Genomic DNA, 16,709 nt, shown 5'->3' with positions numbered 1-16,709 from the left:
AAATGATTGCAAATAAACTTTCGCATGAAATATTATTTATTAAATTCAATATAAAGTTAGTCAATTTCAACAATAGATTAGTACAACATGGAGCCCTCTATTTAACATTAACAGAAAGATACTGGCTCACCAATTGATGATCATCAACAGTCAAACTTTTATGCTGATCGGACATCCGATGTTGTTAGTCACTTCGACGTAGCTTTTCCCCGCAAGTATCAGTGAAGGTCTCTCGGTTGAGAGCCGGATCGTTTCGATTAGCACCAGGAGGCCTCTCGGTTGAGGGCTGGAACAACCTTGATCAGCTCCAGGGGGCCTCTCGGTTGAGGGCCGGACCACCTTGATCAGCTTCAGGGGGCCTCTCAGTTGAGGGCCAGACCACTGTGATCAGCAATGAAGAATTTTGACTGTGAAGATTAATTAATGTTTTTGATTCCGGACCTGCCGGGAAACAAATTCAAACACTGTAAACTATTGCATTTTAACTAATTATCAGCTTAGTTTCCCAGCCTAAGGCCAATGGATACGTTAGCAAGACGATGAACCGTCCTACTAGAGGGCTTCAGTTGAAAAGAACAAACAAAGGATGAACGCAATGTGAGAGACAAAGAGGGAGGAATTTATTTCACAAGAAATTTGGGACCACATGTCCTCGCAAGGCCTTTTCGCCTCAACAAAAATATCGGATTTACATATTCACGCATCACTATATTATAAACATTACAATTGAATTATTACATTGGAATCTGGCAACATAACACAATCCGGAGAGCTGATCAGACTCTCCCGATTATGTAAACAATACCAACAAGACAATAAGAAATGAAATGTTCCGACGAAGGTCTGCAGCCCCCCGCCGAAAACAAGTGAGTATACTCACTTGTTTTCGGTATACTTCGGTATTTCACTTGTTGTATACAACACTATATTTTCCGTACAACGAGACTTGTAACAACTCCCCCGGGAGGTTCTTTAATAAAAATAAAAATATTTAACCGGGCAAACCCTTAAGCCTCGCCCAAACTATACATAATCTGGACCAGACCCCTCCACGAAAATAGCGACATCGTCGTCATGAGGGAAATTAATTTATGTGGGACATCAGTAGCCCAACCTCTGGCCCGTTCGACAGCCGAAAGACCCCACCCGTCGACTGCCGAACTAAACGAACATTCTGGCCCTTACCGGTTTGCCAGCGGGTCCTCGGGTGGTTTCCGGTAACTGAGAGGTGCCTGGGGTCTAAAATAAGAAGGAATTTCCCACATAACGACAAGATCACCATTAACCTAGAGGTATCGGATCCAGATACGTTACAAAATTTCATTCTGAAACCTCTCCTTCAACATTACAAGTGGGCGTCAAAATGCTCGCTTGCCCCAGGTGACCAAGCATCTAGTTGCGGCCCTGCATTCAAATCAGTTGCCTCCATAAACCAGCCAGGCACTAATCTGGCCCAACCAGTAATATGGCATTTTCGGGTGACTTCCATAGTGTCTGGAAGTGCCGCTGTGGTGGTCGAGTGGTCATAATGACGGACTCGCATCGCGGGGATCCGGGTTCGAACCCCACCGTCACCGCAGTGGTGGTCGGCTGAAGTTGGTTTCCTGTGGTTCCCAACTTCAAGGCGCAAATGCGAGCGATCTTCCCATTAAAAAGTCTCGCCACAGAGAGCAACACGCCCACAACGATAAATTATTCAATCATTACACTTCACTCACAGTTAGAAAAACTGGTGGCAGATGGCAGCACGACACATAACAAGCATTACACAGAAACAAACTTCACGTCAGGTTTCACTACATGTACACACACATTCCCGCATGTACCAATTCATTAGAGGTTCCGCAGAGGAATATGGACGAGGTGCATGCGTGGTTTAGTAGTAGTAGTGTCTGGAAGTGGAGAACCTGTTAGCCTCTCCAGGGCCCGACTTTAATATGAGGAGCCATGGAGAAAGCAGAAATCATGGGACTCTTGCAACTTAGGTCATCCATCCATCTGCCCATGCGGGTGGAAATCGCGCCTTGTTCATATCTATGCTCAGAAATTTGCAGCACATTTTTTTTTTCACCTACCTTCCGGTAATCCGGTGATTTCAGTACTTCAGCATAACCGTAGTCCTATATGCGCCGGATTAGTGAGAGTCTACTGTATACTTTTTGAGATCTTCGAAGCTATATCATGTTAATACTGTATACCAGGAACAGTGGTTTTGCAAAATCTATATATGTATGCATTAGAAAAACAGTTGAAGATATATCACTGATTATCGTACTCTGGCAAAAGACATTATTGCCATCGGGTATCTGAAAATGGTAGTTGAAATAACACCAGGAACTAGTTGCTCCAGGACTGGACAAATCTCCAAAAATTCACATGCTTGAGTCAATATTTTATGTACTACTTCACCAAACCCCAACTCTAGCCATATCACTATAGTGCAATTTACTGCCATTAGTGAGATGGGTTGGAAGTGAAGGCGCTGTCTATCGGTGGTCGCCTCGAGTTCGTTAGGGAAAATATCTTATCAATATCCTCCTCCCTTGGGTTCGAACCCGGGACCCTGACAACAACCTTCACGATGGTAGATGAGCATCTTACCACCATGCCACTCGGGCACAATATTTTATGTACTAGCATCGGATACATATGTAGGCAGAGAAAGAAGAGCAAGGAGACGATAACCCTCTCCCTATTGAGTGAAATTTTTGTTTATTATTAACATAGGTGGCAGGGTGGAGGTAGAACTTCGCCGCCTACTACCGTTCACTATACACACTATTTCGGTGATTTGCAATGCCACCCCCCCCCCCCATTTGAGGAGTCTGCATTCACTTATAGTCGGGTATTTAAAATTTTTACATACCCCGAGATTGTTGGACAATAGATTCGTTCAGCCCTGGTTTCCTCCCCAAACAGTTACCTAATGTATTAAGTCAAAACATCGCCACAGGAGACGCTGGGGTTCATGCATTTATACCTCAATCACACCTTCAACATTGAATTCATCAATTCTCATTACAATGAGTGTAAAGAATGCATTCTTAAATAAACTTATTGAGCTGGAAAAATTCTTAAACGAAGGATGTCTTGATATGGGGAAAAAACAGGATTCTGAAAATAAGACTACTTAATGGAAAAATACTTTAAGCGAGGACTTCTAAGACGTCTTAACCGGAGCACCCGGGGGTGAAACTAGGAAACTAGGGAAACCAAGTTTTGGTCAACAATGGGAGTGAATGGTCTAAAACCGGAACAACTGTTTCTCCAACTTTGTCCCCTGCAGTAACTATGACTTGTGGACATGAAATTTTCCACAATCTATTACAAGAATATAAAGAGCTGACGGAAGAAACATCAAGTCCAGTGAAAGCAACTCACGAAATGGTGCATCACACACACACACATCGAAACTACAGGAGTACCGGTTTACGCGAGAGCCCGTCGATTAGGCCCAGAGATGCTGGGAGCTGCCAAAGCTGAGTTCGATAAAATGATTACCATGGGTATATGTCGCCCTTCAAATAGTCAGTGGTCCAGTCCTCTCCACATGGTGAAAAAAATCTGATGGTTCGTTGAGATGCTGTGGCAATTATAGAGCTCTCAACACGAAGATGGTTCCTGACAGATATAGCATTCAGAATGTTATGGATTTCACTATGGATCTGCAAGGTAAGTGCATCTTCTCTACCATAGACTTGAAACGCGCTTATCATTAAATACAATTGTCTGCTTCTGATGCACCAAAAACCGCTATTGTTGCCCCTTTCAGACTCTCTGAATTTAAAGTCCTCAGTTTCGGGTTGCGAAATGCAGCGCAAACATTTCAGCGCTATATAGACGAAATATTGCGAGGACTTCCATTGTTTCCCTTATCTAGACGACGTGTTAATTCCATCTTCAAACCTTGAAGAGAATGTCTCTCATGTGCATGAGGTCTTGAAACGTCTGTGTTAACACGGATTAAAAATCAATATCGAAAAATGTGTGTTCGCATGCAGTTCAATCAAGTTTCTAGGACATTTAGTCAACTGGCAGGGCATTAAACTGCTACCAGCCAAGGTCGATACCATTGACTCTTATCCAAGACCCAAAAAACAAGGCAGAACTTTGTCAATTTGTCAGTATGGTAAATTTTTACCATCGCTTTTTACCGAAAGCAGCTGCAACACAATTGCCACTGCATCTAGTACTTTGAAATTGTACACGTCACGACAAAACACCTATAACCTGGACACCAGAGCTCGTTAAAGCTTTTGATGACACAAAACTCACTGTTAGAGAAGCAGTTCTTTTGACACATCCGAGGCCTTATTCCCCAATCGCACTTGTGACAGATGCCAGCAACATAGCTATTGGCTCAGTGGTACAACAACGCGTCAATGATAGCTGGCAGCCGCTCGGGCTTTTTTCCCGCAAACTGAATGATACTGAAAAGCGATACAGTGCTTATGACCACGAACTTTTGGATTTTTTTGCATTGATCATTCACTTCCGATATTTACTGGAGGGTAAACCTTTCACGGTTTTCACAGATCGTAGGCTGTTGGTGCTCGTTTTCAATCAGAAAGCCGACAAGCTTTCTACTAGACAAATTAATCAATTAAATCTAATTTTTCAGTTTACAACTGATATTCGTCATATCGCAGGAAAAAACAATGTGGTAGCGGATGCTCTCTCGCAAGCAGGAGTTGACCTACTTTTTCCTTCTTCCATGAATTACGACCTCATCGCCAAAGCACAGAAGAATGACCTTGAACTGAAGCAGTTGCTTGACAGAATTATACTATCTTCACTTGTTCTTCAACAGCTCTCTGCCCCATCTGGGAAAAATACAACTTTTTTTCGATACCTCAATGTCTAAACCACGGCCGTATATCCCTAAACAATATCGTTTGGAAGTGTTCAAAATTATTCAACCTGCGCATCCGGGTGGTTTTTTTTTTTTGTTTTTTTTTATTTAAAACGAACAAAACAGTAAATTACAATATACAAATATATAATACAATATACAAATACAAACATATGTTACACGACACAAAACACACACACATATAATACATACACTATGTAGCCCCAAGGGACTATGAAGTTAAATCCACTGTTAAAATGATGAGATAATGAATAAATGAAAAGATGAGAGAAATTATCTACAATAATAAATTTTTCAAAACAATATTATAAATTACTTAAATAACTAATTCACATTTCATCACCATTCCTTAAATCCTGAGTATTCTTATATTGTTCTTCTGAAGATTTGAAAAAAAAAAAAAAAACCGGAACTTTTCACTTTTTTGAAAAAGTTTGGTTTTGTTTTCCATATCTGAGCAAAGCAGATAATAGTTGGACATCGAGTCTAACTCTCTAAAAGTTGTCTAAAATAGAAGAATCAAAATACTGGATATCAGTGTTTCTCAAAGTCTCTCAGGGGCATCACGGCAAGCTGTCGACATTGCTGATTGCTTGTTCAGTGCTTTAAAGGGATGTTTCTTTTTAACTATTCTGAGTAGGGTTGTAACCAGAGAGGAACTTGGGAGTTCTGGTGACCCGGGCGCCGGACCACAGGGGGCGAAAATTTCACTCTTTAACTTCTCCCCCAACATTAAAAGGGGGGTCTCCTTAATGCGTGTTTGCCCCAGCTGACCAATCATCTGGTTGCGGCCTCTGATACCGTACCTCTGTCAACAATCAGTCAATCATCAAAGTTTAGGGCTTTTTAGGTGCCAATATGCAATGAAAAACTATTATAGTGATACATTTTTGCAATCCACAATAATTACATCAATTCAACGTATAGAAATGATCATTCTCGGAAGAAGGTCTCAAGAAAGGCATTGACATTGACCTGCGTTTTTTTCTTCGAATTATTCTTTTGTTTAATGTTGAAAGAAAAGTGTAAGGGGAATTTACCACGAGTGACCATCATTGTATGTGGGTGAGTTCACCGAAAATGTCAATTTTCCCACCCCTAGTAATAACACATAATCGCTCTCAATGTCTAATCAGTGTTGGTCATGTAACATCCCATGACAAGCAAACATTTAGCATGCTCCAGGAAAACGATCAATTGCTAAAAACTGACCGTCCTTTCACTTTCGTGGTTTTTTTTTTGCTCAAGTTGGAATTTTTCACTCCTCTGAGGCCACGATATCAGTTTGTGCACTCTTTCATCACAAGGGAAGTGAAGTTGTGTTCTTATTTGTTTGAAGCCTCAGCTCGTCTTGTTTTACTCTGTTGAAGCTTATGAATAAATAGTTTTTGTTCATATTAACTCTAACTGCTGCTGCTTTGGCACCCTGGGGGGGGGGGGGGTAATATTCACCCTTTCTCTTACTTTGACCACTCATTCCAGATTTCGGATGAGAATGGTGCATGTCAAAATTCACACTCAACCCATGACCAAGTACAGTGAATAGTAATTTTTTCTTCTTGTTCTGTATTTTGTTATCAATATTATTTATCGTTAATGACAATTTCATCCAGGGAAGTGACATTTTTTATGAGGAGGGGCAAACATGATTTTGCCACCCTCTCCACTTAAATTCTTATGAATTTATAACGGTATTTTTGTGCTTCACTGATATTTGCTGCCCCCCTAAAGTTTGGTGTCCGTGGCAGTTGCCAATAGACGGCACCCCTTCACTTCCAACCCATCTCACTAATGGCAGTAAATTGCAATATAGCGATATGGCCAGAGTTGGTGTTTGGTGAAGTAGGGGCAGTTGCCCCCTCCCCACTTCCGGCCTTTATTTCATCTATTTTTTTTACTAGTTTCTTGTTCTTTTGACAGTTTCTTGCATTTCGTGAATTTTAATGTCAATACTTAAAAGAGATATCAGTGATACTGTGTACTAGTTGTCAAGATTAAAAAACCGTGGGTATTTGTGAAATACTAATTACATAGCAGTGAAATACGGTAGCCTAGGTCGATAAGATACTCGTGAACTGTGCCACAAGATGCTCAGAGATGTCATGTGTTCAATACCCTCTTTTGCCCTTTACAGTGCTTTTTATGATGATCGCCATGATGATCAAACTGCACACTGCTATTGAAGAAAGTATGCACACTAAAAGTTTTGTCGTTCAAACCCTTCTTGTGAGAAACAAAAAAGCCCTTCGGGATCGGCTGTGAACTGTATAAGTAACGGTCTAATTAGTTTATTGAAAGAGAAAAATGAATGTGGAGGAGAAAAAAAGATTAAATGAGCATGTTTTCCGTTATCCTGAAGCTATGTGCATAACTAGGGTGACCATATGGAAAAAAAACCCAAAAAAACTGACATTTCCATCGATCCATAGCTCATGTTAAAATAACGAATTCATGCATTCAATTAAAAAATTTCAAAGTGAGTTTTTTTAGAAAGTTTGACAAAATTTACATTTTTATTAAATGTTAATTTCATGACGAAATAACAGAACATTATAAAAAAATAATTCAATAATTCTGCCCCATAAAATATGGATCATATGGTCACAGTATGTGTAACTAACAAATATATATATTTTTTGACACTTTTATCTACTGCAAGTGAGAATTCTTGTTTTGTAGAGCGAATGCAGACTCTTAGGGTAACCTGTATATTGAAGAAATATTCAAAATTTGTTAAGGGTTCCGCGGAATAGCCTCGTTACCATCAAGGTTTTCGCACAAGCTTTCACGTTGGAAAACTCTGCCCTACAGAGCCACTTTAATGATCTCTAAATATTTCATGGATCCTTCAAGTGCTCTGGAAATGTTTCCGGGATGCTTAAGTGCTCTGGAACTGTGCCACACATCACTCAAGTGATTCTTAATTATGCCACGGATCACTTAAGTAATCTGGGAATGTTCCGCGGGTAACTTGAGAGATATGTAGAACTGCACTGGGGGCCGCTTAAGTGCTCTAAAACTGTGCCACATGTCACTCAAGGGATCTCTAAATGTTCCACGGATCATTTAGGTGTTCTGTAATTGTGTGGCGGGTTACATAGGTGATCTTTAAATGTGAAAGTGATCTTTGAGGCCTACCTCTGTGATCTGAAAATGTGCCATGAACCATTTAAATGCTCTAGAATTGTGCTACTGGTCATTTAAGAGATTTGTAAATGTGCTGCTTAGTTCGTTTTTACAAAATCAGGTTTGAGAGGAGCAAGCCAGATGGTCTGCAGGTCAAGGGTTTACCATATATGGTGCTCAAAGGATGGGTTGCAATGAATTTTTTAAAGATAAATTTTTTGAGTTCATAGCCTTCAAATAGCATTGAAATTGACAGAAATCGCTTATAACAACATATAAAGGTATTCTCTTTCAAAATTTTAATTTTTTTTAAAAAATATTTTTTGCATTAAAAAATTTTTGTTTTTCATCTGGGGGGGGGGGAGGTGCACGAGCCCCTATGCCCCTTCTCCCGCACACGTTTCTGATCCCACCAATATGCGTTAATAGGTAGGGGGCAGTGATGACGAAATTTTGCTGAAGAGGGGGGAAGGGGGTTAGAGTTTTGCTTACTTTTGCTGACAAGGGGGGGGGGAGAGTGGTCAAAAATGGCTAAAAATTTGCTTACGTAATACTTGAACGGCCCCTAAGAGCAAAAATGTAGATGTTGTTTACTTTGATTTCCAGAAGACATTCCATCCAGTACAACACGGTAAACCCTTGAAGCGTTTACACGAGATTGAGATTGGGGGCAACTTGCTGAATTGGATAGAATCGTGGTTAAGAGATAGGTCGCAACAAGTTATGGTGAACAGGGAATTCTCTGGTTGGACAGGCATCACAAGCGTAGTTCCTCAAGGAAGTGTCCTTGGTCCAATGCTTTTTTCACTTTTTGTCAATGATCACTTTTGATCAGGGTAGTTCGCAGATGACGTGAATCTAATACAAATACAATAGGGCTAGTCAGGACACAAAGCGATAGGGAGTTACTACAGATCAACTTAAAAAGGTTTGCAGCATAGGCAAATGAATGGAGCATGATGTCTAGCGTTGATAAGTGCATGGTCGCTCATTTTGGTTCGAACAACCCACAGTTCTCTTACGAGTTGAATGGTGTCACTATCCCGGATGCAACTAGAGTAACCGATTTGGGAATTCTCATTGTCGAAAGGCTTAGGTTTTCTGAACATTGTTGAGCCATGGTCAAAAAAAGCAAGTAGAATGCTTGGTCTCATTTTCAAAAAGGTCTCTTCGCGTTCTCCTAAAGTCATTCTTCAGCTTTTTCGAGGCTTAGTTCGTCCGGGACTGGAGTAAGGTTTTGGAGACCATACCTACAGAGGGACATAGACTTGGTTGAAGGGGTACAGAGAAGAGCTACACGTGTCCTTATTGGCACACAGGGCTTGAGTTATGAAGAGACACTTCATTTTTTGAATATGTTTACATTGGATGAATGCAGGTGTCAAGGAGATATGATCGAAGTGTTCAAAATTTTCAACGGGATGGATAGGATGGACTATGAAGTTTTAGTACATCGCTTTTACAAGGGGACATCAGTATCGATTGGTAAGGGACAATGCAAGGTTATGGTGATGCAGGGAATTTTTCTCTAATAGGTTTGTTAATAAATGGAATAGCTTACCCCCAGAGGTAGTAAATTGTAACACAATTGACACGTTTAAAAAGAAATACGATAAACATGTTGGGGTAAATCGAGAAGCTATCCATTCTTAGAATAAGACAACCATAAGTATTCTTTATGGGCATTGTATAATATTTTATCATGTGTATATATTGTTTATAATTTTTGTAATTGTGTTTTAATTGGGTTGCTGTATTTTAGAAATATATGACATCCATATTTGTTAGGGGCATCTTTTTCTCAGCCAACTCATTGGGCATTTTGCCTGTTATGGCATTGTATTTGTATAGATACTTGGTCAGCTGGGCCAAGCATACATTTTGGCGCCCCTTTGTAATGTTCAAGGTGGTGTTAGTGTCCAGGAGTACCTGACCCGCCTGCTCCCCCATAGTTGTGGTCCTGACTGGGGGGCATAAATACCACAGTGATGTCAGAACATACTCATATTTGATCGTCGATGCTCCTAATTGACACTGGGGCATCCCCAGCCATCCGTATTGGTTGAGACGGCCTAGTAATATGACAGGGCAACAACTTTCTAATAAATTAGAAAACGGGAGAACCGTATAAAAATTGAAATTTTGTAAATTTTTTATTAACAATTTTTTTCATGTAAACACCATTTGAAACATTTTTTCTAATTGAAAGTTCTCTAAAGCCAACGGTTCAGGAAATGGCCATTGGACAATGAAGTGAGAGTGACACCCTGTATTTACGGACTATAGGATGATTTTTTTTCCGAAGTGTCGAAATTTCTATCTCCGAATTTTATGCCGCCACGGATTACACATGGAATGAACACAATTTTTCGAAATATGAAAAAATTGTACAGACTTTATCTAACTTTGCCAACCAGCAGCTCTTCTGAGATCATTTGGCAGGTTAAAAATTATAAAATCCTATTTAAGATCGACCATGAAAGAAGAAAGATTAGCGGGATTGGCTTCGTTGTGGATAGAAAGGAAATTAACCAATGAGCTTGATATTCAAAAAGTAATTGAGCACTTTTCAAAGATGAAAAAAAGGCGGAAAAAATTCTGATTATGAATTTTGCTCTTGCAAAAATTCGAGTCAAAACTCAGAAAGGAAGTGGATCATATCATAGGCGGAGATAGACTTGGAAGTCTGGGGGGGGGGGGCACGATGATGTCAATTCACATATGCATATATACATTAGATCAGTCAATTTCACCTTTGACGCGTATCTCCGCCCATGGATCATATAGGTTTTAATCAAACTTTTTCAGCTTCACTTATGAGTGCAAAACTGTTGCATAAACATCCCATGATAAAAACAATATTACATAGTTCTAGAAACCCATAAATATATATTTTTTTTCACTGTCGTGACAAGTTCAATTTTTTTAGGGTTTTTCGTTTCGCATATCTTGTAGTTTACACTAAACTATTATTTACATTTTTATTTTCAGTTAAAAAGTTGTGTGAAAAATAAACACGAACACAAAAAGTAAACAAATGAAGTTTTTATTGAAATTTTAACAAGTTTCTTTGTATACTTAATTTTTTTTAATCGCGCCTAAATGAGGAACAGAATAAGACGCCTTATTATATTTCGCTCCCCCACTGACAAAAACCTGGCTACGCGCGCGCCTCTCTCTCTCTCTCTCTCTGTGTGTGTGTTTCTAAGTTTCGCTTTTTTGATACTCGAGTGCATTGCGATCATAGGTTCTATTGTAAATATTGTTCGTTTTGATGGGTATACTATCGCCCCTTAAGTATTTTCTAAACAGTCTACGAACACCTGCGAAAAAATTTTTATACATTCGAAATTCGCTAGAAAAAATGTTAGCCAGAGCCGTCTCAAGAGTATCATGGGCCTCGGACAAATTGATTTTTCAGAGGCCCTATCTGACTAGAAATGCCTGCCTACCAATTCACATGCTAATCTCGAAAATATCGACCGAATTTCATTATATTGAGGCCCCGAACCGTATCCAGGCGGGCCCATGCGTTAAGAACGGCACTGATGTTAGCGCTAATTGACAGTCGCACCTTTTATTGACAATCATACCACACGCATGCGCATTCCGACAACATTCATTCAATATGTTCACACACAATTCATTCACAACATGTTCAATCCTGCCATGAGCCCCACTGTGACATTTTTAAAATATTTCCTTTAAACTCCATCGATTTCAAACCAGAAAAGTAAAAACAATCGTAAACGAAATCTTTTCAAGGGCGTCAACTCTAATCCAAACTACAATTTTTTTTTTTATGTCGTGATATGTGGAGGAAAAAATTAGACTTGAAAAAAAGCTCAATTCGAAAGAAACGTTTTTGCGCCTCATCGAAAGATAATGAAAGATGCGTGCGTCTAGGACACGGAAATGAGATAGCCAAAAGAAAAACATATCTTAAGATGATTTGACGGAAATATTTATGTCTGCGTATATACGCACTCACAAGAGTGGAGCGAAATGGATCTGAAATAGTTGAAGCTGAAGTGCAGCGGATATGAGCTTTTCGTAAGCACAATTCATCTCGAGTTTTGGCAAACTTCCTGGGAAGTGGGGAAAAAAAGCATGGGACAAACCATTCTCCGCCCTCTCAGTCCACTTCGAAGAACCAGATGTAAAAGGCGAAAAGATTATTCAGAAAATTATTTCGCAGTTCCGTCATCTGGTACAAAACGCAAACCGAAACAAATTCTCCTAAGCGCATATCTACAAGCAATGTTTTTAAAATAAAGTTTACCCTCGCGTTGAGAAACAAAAGAACAACTACATTTCACAGCTGTAGGTAAATACACAGTACAGAAATCGTTTAAGTGAAATGATACTTCTCCCAGACAGATGTGAAACTAAAAGTTCGAAATGCGATTGAAATTGTGAATAATTGATGCCTGCCTGTTTTAAAAAAATGCAAAAATGAATAAAATAAATTTCTAATATTTGAATCTTTAATCAATACAACGATTGATTTCCGTGGGCGATGAAAAAAATGAATCACGAGTCTAGTTCACATCAAGAGGGGAAAAGTTACTTTTTTACCTGTCTTTCAAAGCATGGTAGACGGATAGTGTTAATACATTTTTTTAAATGTCATTTTTGATTTAAAATGCACACGATGAAAGCTTCAGTATAGCTGAAATTCCAGACAGGGTGAAATTCACATAACGCCGACAGCAGAATTTAGAAGTACATACTCGAATATATAGAGCTATACATCCGTTCTTAAATTTAATCTTTTATATTAACGGCCATCAAAATTACAGGTAAAACTCGTTTCTATGAGCATTTTTCACTTTATATGTTGGAATGCAATTTGACTGAGCGATTGGCAGATTTTTGGGCGGTAAAAAATAAGCGGGAAATGGAACATAAGTATTCCGCGATCCTAATGTCACACAAAACGCTTTTAATAACGCGATATAGCTCATAAAGCATATGTATCAAATTGTTTTGTAATATCGAAATCATTCCACTAGGTGCAATTGAGAGACAGCCCACTATTTAAAAGCAACCAACCAAAGCTTCACTCCACTTTCGACAGCAACAAACTCTTAATCCGTGACTGGAATCGAGAGTCGGCACCCATCTCTAGAACCGAAAGTAATCGATCAAAGTATGATAAATACATGACGCCAAAAAAAAAGCTCGAGGAAACGGAGTTATATAAGTATTAATCTATTATACAATGTTACCGATTATACGATATCCTCGGAAAAATCAAAGAAGCCGTTAAATGACTCAATCTCATTTGTATTTACTATAACAACACTGATAACACAATCTTAAGTTCCAATAAACATTCTCGTAACACAAACAATAAAACACCGACTATATAGCAGATTAATATGATTTGTTAATATCAATCTGACCTCAACCAATAAGTATTGCACGCCATACGAAACTCAAAGTATTCCCGGGCATGTATTTATATAGCGGCGGAATAAATATTTCTTCATATAGTAGGAGGACAGCCAGGAGAAGAAAAAAGGGAGAGACCAAACACATTTTTCACTTGACAGAAATAAGAAAACAACCCTCTCATTTTGCATTCCAGAGGGAACCCAAACATTTCAAACCAACTAGCTAATGATTTCACAAAAATAACGCCACTTAGCCCTTAGTAACTAAATGGAATTACTTTCATTCAAACGGCACAGCAGAAATCACTGACCGCCTTCAAGATGCCATCTTTTTTTTTTAATAAAAAAAGCTTTCTTCTGATTTTCTGCAGCTATAGCTAACACGCTCATAGGCGCACGCAAAAGGTAACACTATAATAGTGTTAACAATGCTGTATAATAACACTAATGCAGAGAAAAAAAGAAAAAACCCCTTGAGAAGAAAAAAAAAGTTGAAACCCCCCCTCTTGAGAAAATTTTGTGTACGCCTATGAACACGCTTATAAAAGTATTTCAAGGAGCTCTGTATGTAACTGTATAGTTACATACAGAATAACAAGTATAGTTATTATATCTTTGCTATTTTACGGGGAAAACACTGATGTCGGAACCAGATATTTTTAGCGTGATTAAGCATCCCTAGAATTAATTCAGAAATCAAAATGTCCCACATAAAGCTCAAGCTGAGCTTACATAAGTGCCGACACACTTCCGACACTCATGCGAGGAAATATTTGCAACATTTACTGTGGAAATGCCAAACATATTCATGGGCGTTAATCCATAAGCGGAGATAGACTTGGAAGTCTGGGGTGGGGGGGCACGATGATGTCAATTCTATATACATTAGATCAGTCGACTCCACCTTTGACGTTGGGGGGCAATGTCCCCCCCCCCCGTATCTCCGCCCATGCGTTATAGTCCCACTTTTAAACAAATTGAACGAATATTGCTTCGATTTCTCGAGTAATCGTGCACTTGACTATTTGTCGAGCCCCTCTCAGCCAGGAATATTACCGACATCCTTACATCGTTTTTCTGGTGAAAAAAATACAAAATATCGATCGATCCCCGGATAAAAACATTCCCGTCAGCCTCCCCCATGTGTAGGGCATGCACACAGATATTATAAAAAGCCACAAAATTACTTTCTGCAAAGCCCAGCCGTTACTATGTACTTGTTAATCAGGCTAAAATAAGTTTTTTTTCTTATAAATTGATAGAATTTGAAGCTAAGACTTTGTTGAGCAATGGAGGTAAAAATTAAATACACGTAATCAATTTATTTTAATCCTGTGTTCCATTCCATGAGACCCCCTCCCTAATATTTTGCAAGTTTCGCACTTGCAAAAGTCTGACCCTGCCTGTGTGTGTACCCCTATTGCGAAAAGTTAAAGATTCCGTCACGGAAGCCATCACCACCTTGTTTCTCAACCTCCCTATCGATCATTGACCACGTCGGGAATTTCCAGCACCAAATCTTATCAAGAACATTAACGAGAAGCAGAAAACAAGGGATAACTGTCATTCCTAACGCCAACCATTAACTACAAGATAATAAATAATGTTTTATCGCAATAGTCTATGAACTCTGGTGATTTTAGCATGATGTGACTGTTAGCAAGGCTGATCACATGGAAACCTACTGTTCAGAGCCGATTTCAAATGGCTTAACAAGAGCATCCCATCCGTGACTTGGTTGAGATTCGAATACAGACATGTATATACGGAAGTCTATGCCAATGGTTCTGAAAGTACGTGTGCCTGTTGATGTCTGCCACATTGATGTGTGCCTGTTTAATGTTACTTGCCCTAGTGGCACGGGAGTCACAGGTGACAAAAGTATAAGAATCACAAGTCTATGCACTAATTATACGAATATCATTCTGTGGTCATTTTCCTCAAACGACCGTATATTACACAGAAACACGAAACTCCAATTCAGCAACAAGCCAGACGCTCTAATGCCGAGATTTGTTCGTGGATTTATTATACTCGAGAGATCCCTCGGTGCAAAGCATTTGATACCGATTCCTCTGATTGTTAGGGTTGCCATAGCATAATTATCACAAAAAAATACGGCAACTTAGCGATGACTCCGAATCATGCCTTTTCTTTGGCCAAGGATCTCCAGCCACTTCACAAACTGGCAGGCCAAAGCCCGAATTTCGGACATTGGCTGGGTAAACTGGCCAATTTTGCAGGCTTTGGCCATAACAAATATATATATGATGAAAGGTAATACAGAGGCGTATTTACAAAGGATGTGGCGGCAAATTTGGGGAGTGGGTGACAGAAGAATTGGACTAGAACGGAAGAAAGGCGGCATAACCGTAAATTTGTATCAGACATTGGTTATCTGAATCATTCCACTCGACACGGGGCATGCCTTCCTTTATTGCAATTATTATTCCTCTATTGTAGTCGCAACGTATAAAATTCAGTACAAACATTGTTTTTTTCAGCACCTTTACTTTTAGAGAGCACCAATACAAAATATCGTAATTATACAGTGCAGTACTTGTACTTATAGTAATCCTGATAATTATCGCAATTAATTCATATTTTGATAATAGGGGGAGAAAACGTTTTGAAAGCCCAAACCATGGTCTCGATCAGCGATCCCAGTGCAGGGAAACAAACATTTTCTTGGAAACATTAATCTGTATAGTTAATCTCTTCTACGTCATCATATCTAGTGTTAGGTATAATCATATACAAATACCGTAAATCTTCGTCAAACAGCAGAAGGATAAGTGTAAGCTAAAGTCATCAAAAAATTGATCTGAAGAAAGAAAGAAACTGGTAACATCAAGCTCAATACTGTACAGTATTATAAAAATCGGGCGAAGACGCATGTCGCACAGGACATACGATGAGGGGTCCCCTCTTCCAGCAGCTAGACAGTGTCTAGTCTGGGTGTTACTCACTAAATGTTGGAAAGTTCTGCCACAAGCATCTGGAGCTAGACAGACTTGTGCATCCGACAGATGCTGCGTGATGAAGGATGCAGAGGCGAACATAATTGAGTTGGTTTCAAATGCGCCCAATCATAGGTAGAGATAGACTTGAAGCTCTGGGACTACGATGTCGTCAACATATAACTATGTATATATAACACACTTCTATGTCACCTATACACATTTTTTATACTTGGGGATGGGAACATGTGCCCCGTATCTCCACCTAATTCGGTTCAAATCTGGAAAATTTGGGGAAGGCAAGGTGAGTACTTAGTCTGACTCTTAGTTATGCTCTTCAAACTCTCAGCC

General features: G+C 39.4%; 1 protein-coding gene across 1 annotated transcript in view; it reads right to left on the bottom strand.

The window, feature by feature from the left end:
• Positions 1-16,709, bottom strand: part of Rok (Rho associated coiled-coil containing protein kinase) — a 165,018-nt gene that overhangs the window by 125,393 nt on the left and 22,916 nt on the right. The gene's annotated exons all lie outside the window — the stretch shown is intronic.

This window comes from Pholcus phalangioides, unplaced genomic scaffold (genome assembly GCF_987345545.1).
Source record: "Pholcus phalangioides strain wild (caught in Gottingen) unplaced genomic scaffold, Ppha-v1.0 ptg000007l_1, whole genome shotgun sequence".
Taxonomy (NCBI): domain Eukaryota; kingdom Metazoa; phylum Arthropoda; class Arachnida; order Araneae; family Pholcidae; genus Pholcus; species Pholcus phalangioides.
This window is presented reverse-complemented; position numbering and strand designations above follow the sequence as displayed.